An 11,863-nucleotide genomic window follows, 5' to 3' on the forward strand; every position below is an offset into this window, starting at 1 on the left:
GAGGAACCCACTTTCACCCTCACCCTCACTCTTACCCAGTAAATCCTCTGGGGAATTTTCAACCATATCCCAGTCCGTGGTACTCCCTCCTCTTCTGCATTCATCTTCCACAGATGCTGGGAACATCTGACCATGGCCGGTCTCTGCCCATAGGATCTAAGCCCCTTGAGGGAAGGGTCTCTGTCTGATTCATCTGTGAATCCCCTGGAGCTGAGCACAGAGCCTGGCACATAGTAGGTGCTTGGGCGATGCGGTTTTCTTTTTTGGGAAAACAGACTACGGCCAGAGAGGGCTGGGGCAAGGGCAGCCTGGGAGGCTGGTGAAGAGGGGGGCGCACACTAGCTGAGCCCAGCGCCCTCAGGCTGAGGCAATGCAGGGCCGTTCTCCTAATCCATCCACCCTGGTAGAACAGCTTAGGGCCAAATCCTCTGGACCAAAGTAGCCAGCTTCCATCTGGTGAGAGAGAGGCCTAAGCACGGCTCCTTGGGGGACATCTCTGTCACAGCCAATGTGAAAGAACAATCCAACAGGCTCTTCCTCAAGACCCCCTTATGAAAGCCCTGTTCTCCATCGCCGTCTTTATGACTGAGCTCCAGCTAAGCAGCTCCTAGGGATCCCTTAGTGACGGGGTTACTGGCCCAGAAGCCCAGCAGGTACAATCCGTCAAGGCATGGTCCATTCCACCGGCCCCTCTGCTCCTGGGGCTGGGCCAGACGCCAGCGGCTCAACTCTGGCTGTGTTCCCAGCCCCCTGTCCCACCCACCACACACAGATCTCCCCGTTCTTCCCTCTGCCCCTTATTCCCACAGAGATCCAAGGCCAGCCATGTTTTCAAGTTCCTAGGACAGGCAGGGTCCAAGGTCTCTGGGACTGTTCTAAGGACCCTGGGTGCTTGAACTGTCAGCTGGCAGACAGCTGGGACCCAAGGGAGACCGGCATCTGAAATCAGCCGTTAACCCTCTGCCGTCTCTGTAACCCAATTCCATCCTGCCTCTCCCTGACTCCTGGGATTTGGGGATTGGAAGGGATACTAGGTTCCAGCCTCAGCACATGAGGAAACTAAGACGTACAAGGACACACAGCAATTAGTGGAACTTAAATCAAGATCTCCTATTCCTACCCTGGGCTCTTCGGCCATGCGATTAAAATGAAAGTGAGCACCCAGCTAAACAGGGCCCTGGGGTCCCCTGCCCACAAGCTGTGATCATGAAGCCAGACGGCAAAGTCACTGTTCCAGGCCCTGTGGGCAGGGAGAGTGCCAGCCAGGCCCAACAGGTGGAACGGGTTCCTGAAGGTCTCCGGGAGCTCCGTGGGACAAAGAGAGTGACAAGCAGGTGCTGGCACGGCTGGGCTTCCTGGAATCGAGGGGGGAGCTGGGCCCGGGCAGTTGTCAGGCCCTGCCAGGCAGAGACAAATTCATCAAAGGGCCAGAGGCTGGGATGTTCTTCAGAACTTGATTTAAAGGCCATTCCCATCCACCCAGGCCCAGGTCCCCCTCAATCTGTAATCCAGTTATGGAGTTACTGACAGACATTTAGACAGAGTTGACCTCATTCGGGTATCTTTCCACAGAGGAGGCCCACAGGACTAGCCCACTCAACGTGTCAGCCTTTTGGGAAATGCCAGTTTCCCAATAAGCAAGCGCCCAGGTCCTGAGATGAGGCAGAAGAGCTGGTACAGGGCAGAGTGAAGGCCCCGGTCAGAGCTCCAAACTTGCCTCCTACCAGCTGTGTGAACTGCGGTGAATCACTTAGCCACTCTTTGCCTCCGTTGCCTCAACGGAAAAATAATTTACATTTTTTTACCCTATTTTTTTAAAAAATTATCCTATTTCATGGGATACAGAGAGAAGCAAGATGAGGCGTGCAGGAAAAGCACTGAGTACGGTGTCTGGCGTCCCGGAAACCCTCCATAAAGGACGATTTGTTTGTAGTTTTCATAAATCAGATCACTGCCCGGCTCTTCAGGAAATAAAAATTGTAGAAATGCTCCTAACCCTGGAGGGCAGCTGGCACCTCCGTGTGAGATGGTTATGGCCCCAGGAGCTGCCCGTACCCAGTGGGCCAAGCACGGGTCTCGTCTGCAGGGAGATTCAGGGCGGCCAGGAGAAGCCATGGGGCCCTGCCCACCTCCCCTCACACTCTCCGACGTGAGAGCTTCCAGCCTCGGGCACATGCAGCTCACCTGAGAACTTTCTGGTCCCTGGAGCCCACGCAGCCCACGCACACAGGCAGGCCCCAAGTGTCACATACTTTGGTCAGCGGCCAACAGGATACCTTGCCCTCGGATGCTGTGCACTCTCTCCATGGTCCCCAGTGGGGCTGGGTGCCGGTTGCCCATAGTTACAACCTACTTTATTGTCTTCTTTCCCTTTGCTGTCTCGCTTCTCAGGCAAACGAGTATTTCCTGAGATCCCCTTCCAAGTAACTTGCACTTACATCTTCATCCCAGGTTGGCTTCTGGGGGAGCGAGGCTGGCCAAACCCAGGGTGCGGGCCAGCCACTGCACCAGGCGCCTGCGCTCACCACCAGCAGAGGGAAGGAGGAAGGAAGGAAGAAGGAAGCTAGCAAGGATGTGGGCGGAGCCTACTTATAAGGAGGAGGAGGGAACAGACGGGAGGGCGTGCTGACTGATAACTTAAGACCAAAACCCAACTCCTAGGAGAAAACAGATTGTCAGCCACTGAGTCAAAGCAGAACAGAGTGTCTCTAAGTTCACAGATTCCCCAATTCTGGGCTACAGTAGGGCTGGCAAGTTTGCCAGAAGGATTCATCGGGCCAATTTTTAAATGTTACAAGCATCCTGAGACATTGAGGAGGGCAGCATGCAGAAAGATCACCCTGCACCAGGCTCTTATTCAAAGCTTCCCTTGGACCACACAGACGTACATTCAGAACTTAGGTACTTCTCGGCCCCAGAGCTCGGGGTCACCTTCTAACCAAGGAGAGAGCCACAGAGTCTCTGGGATAGACAGACATGGAGGGCATCTCCTCCAAGTCCCGTCTGATACATCAATCCCTACCCATCACTTCTACGGCACCCTCAAGGGGAGCAGAAACAGTGCGTGTACGTGCACAGACACACATACAAACCAGTGTGCACACACACGTACATACACACATTCATTCATTCTCTCTCTCGGTTGCCCTGCCCTCCTGGTCAGTTCGCCCAGTGCGAATCAGCCCTACACAGATTAAGAGGATTATTGCTCATCGAGAGTTTTGTATCTCCAAAGCTCTTACCAACACCAGCTAATTAAACAGACACAGCCCCCTTTCCCTCCGCTGTAGTGTATACAAAGTGTAAGCCGTGAATTGACAAGACCTGGGATCTAGTCCCAGGTGGGGAACATGTCACCTTGCACAAAAGACAGAGGAGTCATTATTATGGTATCCCATGCAAGAGACGGAGAAGCGGAGGGTATAAGCACCTTGCCGGAGGTCAGTCAGCTAAGAAGTGGCTGAGCTCGCCTATAAACTTAGGTCTCTGCAACTCCAGAACCCGAGTGCCCTTAGTCACTCCTACGTACATACAGGTGTTAGTCATCACCCTCATCATTTTCAGTCTCCAAGATGACATGCAGAGACCAACCCTTCCAGCCTCGAAGGACTGTTTATCCCACACCCCCAGGGCTCCCACATAGAGCTCTGCTCACTGGGCGGGTAGCTGGTCTGAAATGGTCTTCTTCTCACGCAAACACTCAAGTTAACATCACGTGCTCAGAACCCCTCTCCCCTCCCTGGACTCCAAGTTGTGGGCAGTCACTTCTCTTTCCCCTGGGTTCCCTGCCCCTGCCCTCCAGAGCCTGGAGCTCAGGACTCCACATGTGGGGAAAGCTCAGAGCTGCCGGGGCCTCTGCCTGGCCCGGAACCCGAGCAGAGACCCTCTCCCTTGTGATATCTCCCGGATATCACAGGGAAAGCCCCAAAGCCAGGGCCCATCCACCACAAGGCAACCCAATTAACCAAGCTGTTCATGAAGGTTACATTTACAACGTCTGTTGTTCAAATCGAATAATTCTCTTTAACTGAGATCTTTGCCTTCAATAAGGTAATCAGTGCCTGTGAGGAAATGATCAGAAAACCTCTCAGGATTTCCACCCATCATATGGAATCCCACATGCCATATGTTTCATTACTGGGATGCAGGTTTAGTCAATCCTTTCAAACACTGTCACTCTTTAACAAGGCTAATACGACTTTTTTTTTTCTCTTCTTGGCTTTGAAAGTCTTAATAGGATAGAAAATTTGAGGAAATCAATCAGTAATTAATTACCCATTAAATGTGATTTACCCGGTACTGTGAGGACACAGAAGTATTTAATAAGATCCTTGCTTTCTGGGAGCTTAGAACTCTGGATAAGCAGAGAAACTAGCATACCAAGTAATGAGGTAACAGCTGACTAGGCTCCTGGACTAGAAACAGAGTTAGAAATCATTCATGCCTTCATTCACTAATATACCATGTAGACCCCACTAGTAGCAGAATTTATACAGGTGGACACTGTGGTAGTTCCTAGGGGCAAGAGGTGTCTAGTAAGGAGAGCCATGGGGTATACCCCAAAGAACTCGGAGGAAACAGGTTATGGAAGCAAGCGACTACAGGACAAGGTAAAATGACAAATATGTCCTAAGAAGAATGAACTAAGTATTCAGAAAAGATGGAATCAGCAGGACGCGAGTTGCAATTGGCCCCGTAAGGAGGGAAGCTGGGTCACAGGCTCCCCGTCACTAGGAGGGGATGCTCTGAACACCAAAGCACAGCGTTCCCTGCACAGCATGAAAGAACTTACGATTAATCTTGGAAAATGAGAAGCTATGTTCATACCCACTGGCTTCATTCTACGCGGTGCTTACCAGGCCTGGAGTTAGGTCATTCATTCATTCAGTGACCATTTACCAAAGGCTGATGCTAAGGATACCAGGGAGAATGAGGCACAGTCCCTGCTCACTGAGCTTGCAGTCAGATAGTGGAGAAAGACAAGTTCTAGAGACAATACAGATGGATAAGTGCTTGTACTGCACGCGGGGCGGTGTGGGATCCAGACTGGGGTGGCGGGTGACAAGGCGATATGCCCAGAGGAGGTGATGACTGAGCAGAATCCCGAAGGACAGGTAGGAGGTAGGAGCACAGGCTGCAGCCCACGACGATGGTCACAGTAACGGAAATTCTCATACACCATCATTACCATCATTTTCTGAGTGCTTACCTTGTTTGGTGACAGAAACTGTACTTGGTATTTCTCTCTCATACACACACGCACACGCACACGCACACATCAACTCAAATCATTTTTGAGTACGTGTGTTTAGGATGTGAGTGATCCTTAACAGCTGCACTTCATGTTCAATGTTATTATTCCTGTTTGATAAACGGGTTGACTGAGACCCAGAGAGGTGAAATGACTTTCTCATGGCCACAGAGCCATTGCCGGAGCTGGGACTTGAATCTGTCTGCGTTCTACCCACTATTCCAGACGTCAGAACTATGGGGTGGAGCATGTAACTGAATTCCTTCTTGGCCTCTTGGACCACTGAAGCATCCACAGGTCCATGCAGTCAGAGGAGTGACCCCATCCCCGGGCCTTGGGCCCCCAGTCTCACACTCCAGTCCCTAGTCCCTGAGGAGGGAGCAACCCCGGAGGGCTGGCCCCTCTGATTCTGCCTCAAGCTGTGAGCCCAAAACAAAGTCTCTCCCCCTCACTTCCGATTGGAAACTGTTACAACGTGGCCTAAAGGTTCCTTCAAGACTGCCTGCTCTGACGGTCTCAGACTCTGGCTCTAAAAGGACTGATGGAGCAAACAAGGTGGAACAAGAGACAAGTCGGAGTTTCCCACCCACACGCTTCACCTGGGCCCGGCCAGGTGACTTAGCAAGGATGCCCAGTCCAGCAGAGCAGACCTCCCCAGAGCAGGGGTGCTCATCCCGGAGCTCCTGAAGCCCGGGACGCTGCAGGGGGCTCCTCTCTTCCGTGGTCTTCCCGCATTTCACCCCCTCTGAAGTGGGTACCATCTAGAGATAGCCACCTTATCCTGAAGCTCCCTCGAAAGCTTAAGAGTCAGCTCCTTGGGCCATGACGGACACGCCACCTTGTCTTCCGGGCGCGCTGCTCCTGAGGGATGGTGACCGCCATCCCGTGCCCCCGCTGACCCCAAGTGCCCTGACTGCCGTGCTACTGCCTTCCACTCAGGTGAGAAAGCTCACCGGCAGGAACCGTGATGCCAGAAAGCTGTCCCTCCACCAACTCCACCGGCCACACACACAGCAGCCTCACGTTTCCTGAGGCTTCAGGGACGGGAACCAGGAGTCTGCACACAAGAACAAACAATCTCATCTCCGAGTGTATATTTTGTCTTCATTACGCCACCACGAAGGTGTTAATATACAGCTTACAACATATTAATCAGCCCTCTAACTTCCAAATGCTAACTGCATCATTAACATTCATGTTTTCTTCAATTACTTGGCTGCTCTGAGGGAGGAGAGTGAGTCAGCTCTTCAATAAATCCATCTCCCGTGGACGGCTCAGGGATCATAAAAGGCAGCCCGGGCCTCCACCCTTACTGTGGAGAGGGGAAATTCCTGCTCCCAGACTTTATCACTGCTGCCTGGCCCAAATGCAGGCTGGCCATAAAAAAGCAGTTGAAGCTGAGAAGTGAAGGGGAGAAAACAAAAGAGGGAGGAGAAGGCAGGTGGGAGGGAAGAGGGCAGGACACGGGGAGGAATCATATCAGCACCCAAGGATCATAGAGACCAATTAGTCTAACCCCCTCATTTTATAAATGAGAGGACTGTGGCTCAGAGAGGGTGAGTGACTTGCCCGAGATCACACAGTGCATTAGTGGAGAGAACAGAGGAAAAAGGGGAGAGGAAAACAGTGCAGAAGAGGAAAGAGTGATAGAAGGAAAAGCTGGCAGAAAACTGGTCTGTAAAGACAGAAAGAGGGAGAGAAAGAAGAAGCAGAGAGGAGGGGACAAAAGATGTGTTACAAAGAGGAAAATCTGAAACAGATGCAAGCGCAGAGTGGCCTTCAACTTCAACCCCAGCTGCTCAGCTCCCAGGTCCCTGAGGCAGGAGAGGGTTGAGCTATGGGTGTAACATTTTGGATAGGGGACGGACAGACCGGAGGTAAGGGGGAGGGAGGAACCGGGAAGCACTGGGGTTGGGTCTCTGCTCCAGGCCTCCAAAATTTAGCCAAACTAAATACACGCCTAATTAAAATGCCTTTATCCCATAGTGGCGCCATCCAAACTTCACTTGGAATTTGTTACAAGCACTGGTGGCTATAAAATCAATTTGCTATTGTATTTCAGCAAAGCAGATTCAATCACCTCCCTGCAGCCAGTGGACCGCAGACCAGTCCTGCATTGAAGAGGAAAGAGAAAAAAAGCCTCCTGCTGGCCGGTCACTTTTTTGTCCACAGGCTGCCACCCAGCCAGGCCTGTCCACCTTGAGGTGGAAGCATCCAAGGTCAGCACACACTGGCGCTTCCAGAAGGCTGAGCGGGGGGGGCTCAAAGCCCAGCGAGCGGAGAAGCGGGGCCAGCTCTGGAGCCACTGTCCTAGGTCCTCCAAAGACAGGCCCTGATGGTTGTTCTGACCATAGTTGAAAACCCACACAGGTCAGCACAACCTATACAGTGCTCTGAAACGACCAGCTGCTTGAGTCTCATGACCCAGGAGGTGGGCATGGTGGGCTGCCTCCACACTGAGGGAAAAGCCTCAGAAGGATTAGGAGCACGGCCAAGGTCACCCTCTCAGTAGGGGGGTCAGCAGAGACCATGTATGTTAATGACGACAGCATTCAGCCCTGGAACACACAGACACACTCACGATACGGCCGAGTGTACAGACTCCCAGCAGAATGTGACCGGCGGGGCTGGCCCTGAGAGCCACTGCAGATGTGCCCACGGGCTGAGCAATTTTGAGCTTTACCAAGTCTCCCCTGCAAGCTGCCGCCCATCTGTCTCTTCCTTTCTATGCCCACTGCTATATTCCAGGCCGGGACCTGGGATGCCTGCAGCAGCCGCCTTGCTGCCTCTGCTCTCTAGCTTCTGCTCCCACTACTCAACTGAAAATGCTCCCCGAACACCCATGACCTCCTCATTGCCCAATGGACACTGTTGCGTCCTCACCTTCCTGGACCACTCTCTCGGTGCACCTGTCTTCTCCAACCCCTTCCTTCCTGGAAACTGCCCCCCCGGGTTTCTGTGGTCTCCATTGCTTTTGTCTGTTCTTCTACCTCTGGTTACTCCTGAGTTGACTCTGAGCTTTCTTCCTTAGCTTGCTCCATAAATTCTCGTGTTTCCCAGCTCTTTCTTCTCTCATCTGTTCTTCTAACCCCTTACGTGACTACAAGTAACTTAATCTGAGCCCATGGCTTAGGCTCCACCTCTACCCAAATGAAGCTAGATTCTGTGTCTGGAGCCCACACCCCTCTCCTGAATTCCAGATCCCGTCAATCAGCTACTTGCCGGATGTTTCCACGTGGCACCCCAAACTCAACATGTCCAAACTCAACACATCGTCCCCCTTTCTGCCCCAGATGACTACTCCTCCCAAATTCTCTCTTTCTGAACGGCATCACCACCTAACCAGCTGTCATCCTTGACTTCCACCTCTCTCTTACCAACCGTAGAGATGCCAACAGTGCCCCTGCACGTATCCCCTTGGCAAGCGCCATTCCTGTACGGCAAGCATCTGTGACTCCTGGGCTGAGGACTTTCTCCTGCAGACCACAGTGCTGGGTAATTAAGCATGGATGCAACCCTTAGCCAATGACATACGGGACCCAGATGATGATATCCCAGCTCCCTGGCCCTTCAGGTGGGACACCCTGAAGCCGTGTTCCCCACTGTCTCTGCAAGCCCCCAGCACAACGGAGCCCCGTGTGCCCACAGCACTAACCTGTCCTTTAAGATCCTTGCATTGAATTCCTTTCCTTCCCTGTCCTATTTTGCCATTGGTGTTTCCTGTGATCACCCCTCAAATAAACCTCTTACAACCTAAATCCTGTTCTCAGGGTCTACTTTTGGGGGAATCCAGCCTAACTGCCCACCAATCCTGAATCAGTTACACCGCTGAGTTCACATCCTAAATGTCTCCTGAAGCGGCGTCTTCCTCCTCCACCGGGATCCAGCCCTCATCACTCCCCCCTGGGTTACAGAACCAGCCAGTTGATTGGCTTCCTTGACCCTCCTCTTGTTCTGCTCCAAACCATCCCCAATTACACATCTGATCATGGCATTCCCTGCATTAAAACCCTTCAGTGGACCCCCACTGTCTATAAGATACAGCCAAATCCTTTTATCCTCACGGCTTCAAAGGCCCTCCGTGATCTGCCCTCACCTCCTGTCCACACTCAAGCCCATGAGGCTCCTCCCTCAACCCTACAATCCCAGCCATACTGAGTAGCTCCCAGATCCTCCAAGGCACACTCCACAGTGTCCTTGCCCTGCCTCTGCCCTCTGCACACTTACTCTTAGCCAAAAACCAAATGCAAGGATCCCTCATTCTATGAAGTCTTTCTCTCTGCCCCATCCCCTCGCCATCCCCCCCTGCGAGAACCCCATGCTTTCCTCTCCATACTCACAGTTCCTCTGACGTGCTTCTCCTTGGACACCTATGGCACTCTGGTGCCCTGAATGCCACATACACCTTCCTCTTTGAAGGTGAGGCAATAGTTTATCATCTTAAAATCTCCGGGGTTTAGCTCGGTGTCTGCCACTTAGTAGGGGCTCATGAAATGTCAGTTGAAAGCATGAGAGCTAGAACGGAGGGAAAGAATGAACATACTCACAGCCTCTTCCCCTCAGGCGCTGCCACTGGCTTGGCCACTGGGATCTGGAGACATCTGGCCGAGACCTTCCACAAATGTTTATGATGCTATGCAAATAACTCTCCCCGGAGATGATACGTGCGGCCTTTCTGCCCCTGGGATACAATGTTCTGTGCCAAGTGGGCTGTCAGTGAGGACACTCAAGCGAGACACTGAGGAATGTAGGTCTGCAGTGGAGGGGTGGGGTGAGGGAGTATAATAAAACACTACGCGAACAAATCTGGGCCCCATGCCATGAAAAATGTGCATCTGTCCTTGACTTCGGTGGCAAATGAGGCGTGAAAACATATCAAAATGTGATATTCAATATATGGATGTATTTAATATTTCGAGAGACTGGAAATCGGTTACCAGAGGTTTGAATGATAAATCATCAAGCATATGGACTTTTTCGTGTCTGCACCTGGTACGTACCATTCCCAGGAAGAAAGGAGGGGAGAAAGAGAGAAACAGAGGACAAGAACGAAGGGCCTAGAGACTCTGAAAGGCAAGATCCAGAGACACTCCCCGCCCCGGCCCCCTGCCACCAACACACCTCTTTCAAACCTCCCACAAGTTTGCACATTGAGTCCCGGCTGCCTGCAAGCACCTTGCCCACCTAGAGAACTTCATTCGTCCTGCAAAATCCAGTGCTTCCTTTGGAATTCTGTCTAAGCAGCTTCCCTGGCCCTCGTACCCTCTGGCCCCAGACCCACAGAAAGCAGGACACGCGTTGCCTGTGCTCAGCCTGGCCTGGCGTTCTAGTAACACGGCTGCCTCCCAACCACAGTGTAAGTTCTCTGAGGACCGAGACGAGGTCCCCCTCACTTCAGTATCCTCCAGAGCCTGGACCATCCCTGACACAGAGCAGACACTCAATTCACATGGCACTTGAGCCGAAAGAGAGGAAGGTCCAGCAGCAAGCACTGTGGCCAGCAGACAGCTCTGGGGAACCTGCTGTGGCCCAGATGCTAAGCTAAGGAACTTGGCTCTCATGTTGCTCTTTCACATAAACTTCACCAAGACCCTGTGCTCGAAGTAGTATTTGTCCCATTTAACTGACGAGGAAAGTGAGGCTCAGAGAGGTTTTGTCACCTGTGCTGAACACTATTCTGTGCGCTCCCAGAGGACAGGAGACCCATCTGCCTCCTGACGCAAGCCCACAGCAATGCCCGGCGGGCGGTAAGTCTTAGAACCTTGGTTGCATGAGTGTTGATTCCTAGCCTCCCTTGAATATTCATTTTGATGTTGAATAACATGCTCAGGTATCCCAGGTCCCCCCACTTGGCTGGCTATCAGTATCACCTGGGAGTTTTAAAAATTTCAGAGCTCTGGGCCCCTCTCCTGGCCATTCCAATTAAGTCCAGGGTAGGGACTGACCATAACTATTATTTTTTCTTATTAAAGCTCCCTGGCTGATTCTGACAATGAGGCAGATTTGGGGACCACCAACGTGGTCCACATCTCAGAACCTCTCATCTGCATCTTGCCTATGTTCTCTCCAGCTCAGACGTTAGGGCTCACGGGGTCCAGGTCCCCCTTCCTGGGACAGGAGCTCTTTTTGTTTAGTACCACCCCTCCCCACTCCCCGGTTCTTTTCCTTGTGAAAACCTCCCGTGTCCTCATTTGTCTTCAGGTCACAGCTCCCTCTGCTTGGGGATGACCGTGAGCCTTTCCTGCCCCAGGTCTGTGCATAAACTTGTCCGAGCTTAACCCAGCCCCACTCTGAAACCCACCTCAGCAGGACAGTCGGCTCTCCCCAAATGGTAACTCCCCTTCCTGACCAAGGTCAAAGTTACCCTTATCTAGTTCATCTCTTCCTGAGACATGAAAAGAAGGGAAATATTCAAGGGGCACCACCGGCTCAGCCAGGGGTCCTCGACCTCAGCACTACCGGCATTGGGGCTGGAAAATTCCCTGTTGCTGCCCTGTGCACTGCAGGATGTGTACCATCACCCCCTGACCTCTGCCCACTCCATGCCAGCAGCACCTCCTCCACTTGTGACAACCAAAAACGTCTCCAGACATGACCAAATGTCCCCTGGGA

General features: G+C 52.3%; 1 protein-coding gene across 9 annotated transcripts in view; it reads right to left on the minus strand.

Moving 5' to 3' along the window:
• GRIK4 (glutamate ionotropic receptor kainate type subunit 4) overlaps positions 1–2,530 on the minus strand; it is a 354,683-nt gene extending 352,153 nt beyond the window's left edge. For all 9 annotated transcript variants that reach the window (XR_012333292.1, XR_004527810.2, XR_012333293.1 and 6 more), the window contains exon 1: positions 2,185–2,530. The gene's annotated coding sequence lies outside the window, so the exon portion shown is untranslated. The remainder of the gene's footprint in view (positions 1–2,184) is intronic.
• Between the last annotated feature and the right edge of the window lie 9,333 nt (positions 2,531–11,863).

This window comes from Tursiops truncatus, chromosome 8 (genome assembly GCF_011762595.2).
Source record: "Tursiops truncatus isolate mTurTru1 chromosome 8, mTurTru1.mat.Y, whole genome shotgun sequence".
In the NCBI taxonomy this organism is placed as follows: Eukaryota; Metazoa; Chordata; class Mammalia; order Artiodactyla; family Delphinidae; genus Tursiops; species Tursiops truncatus.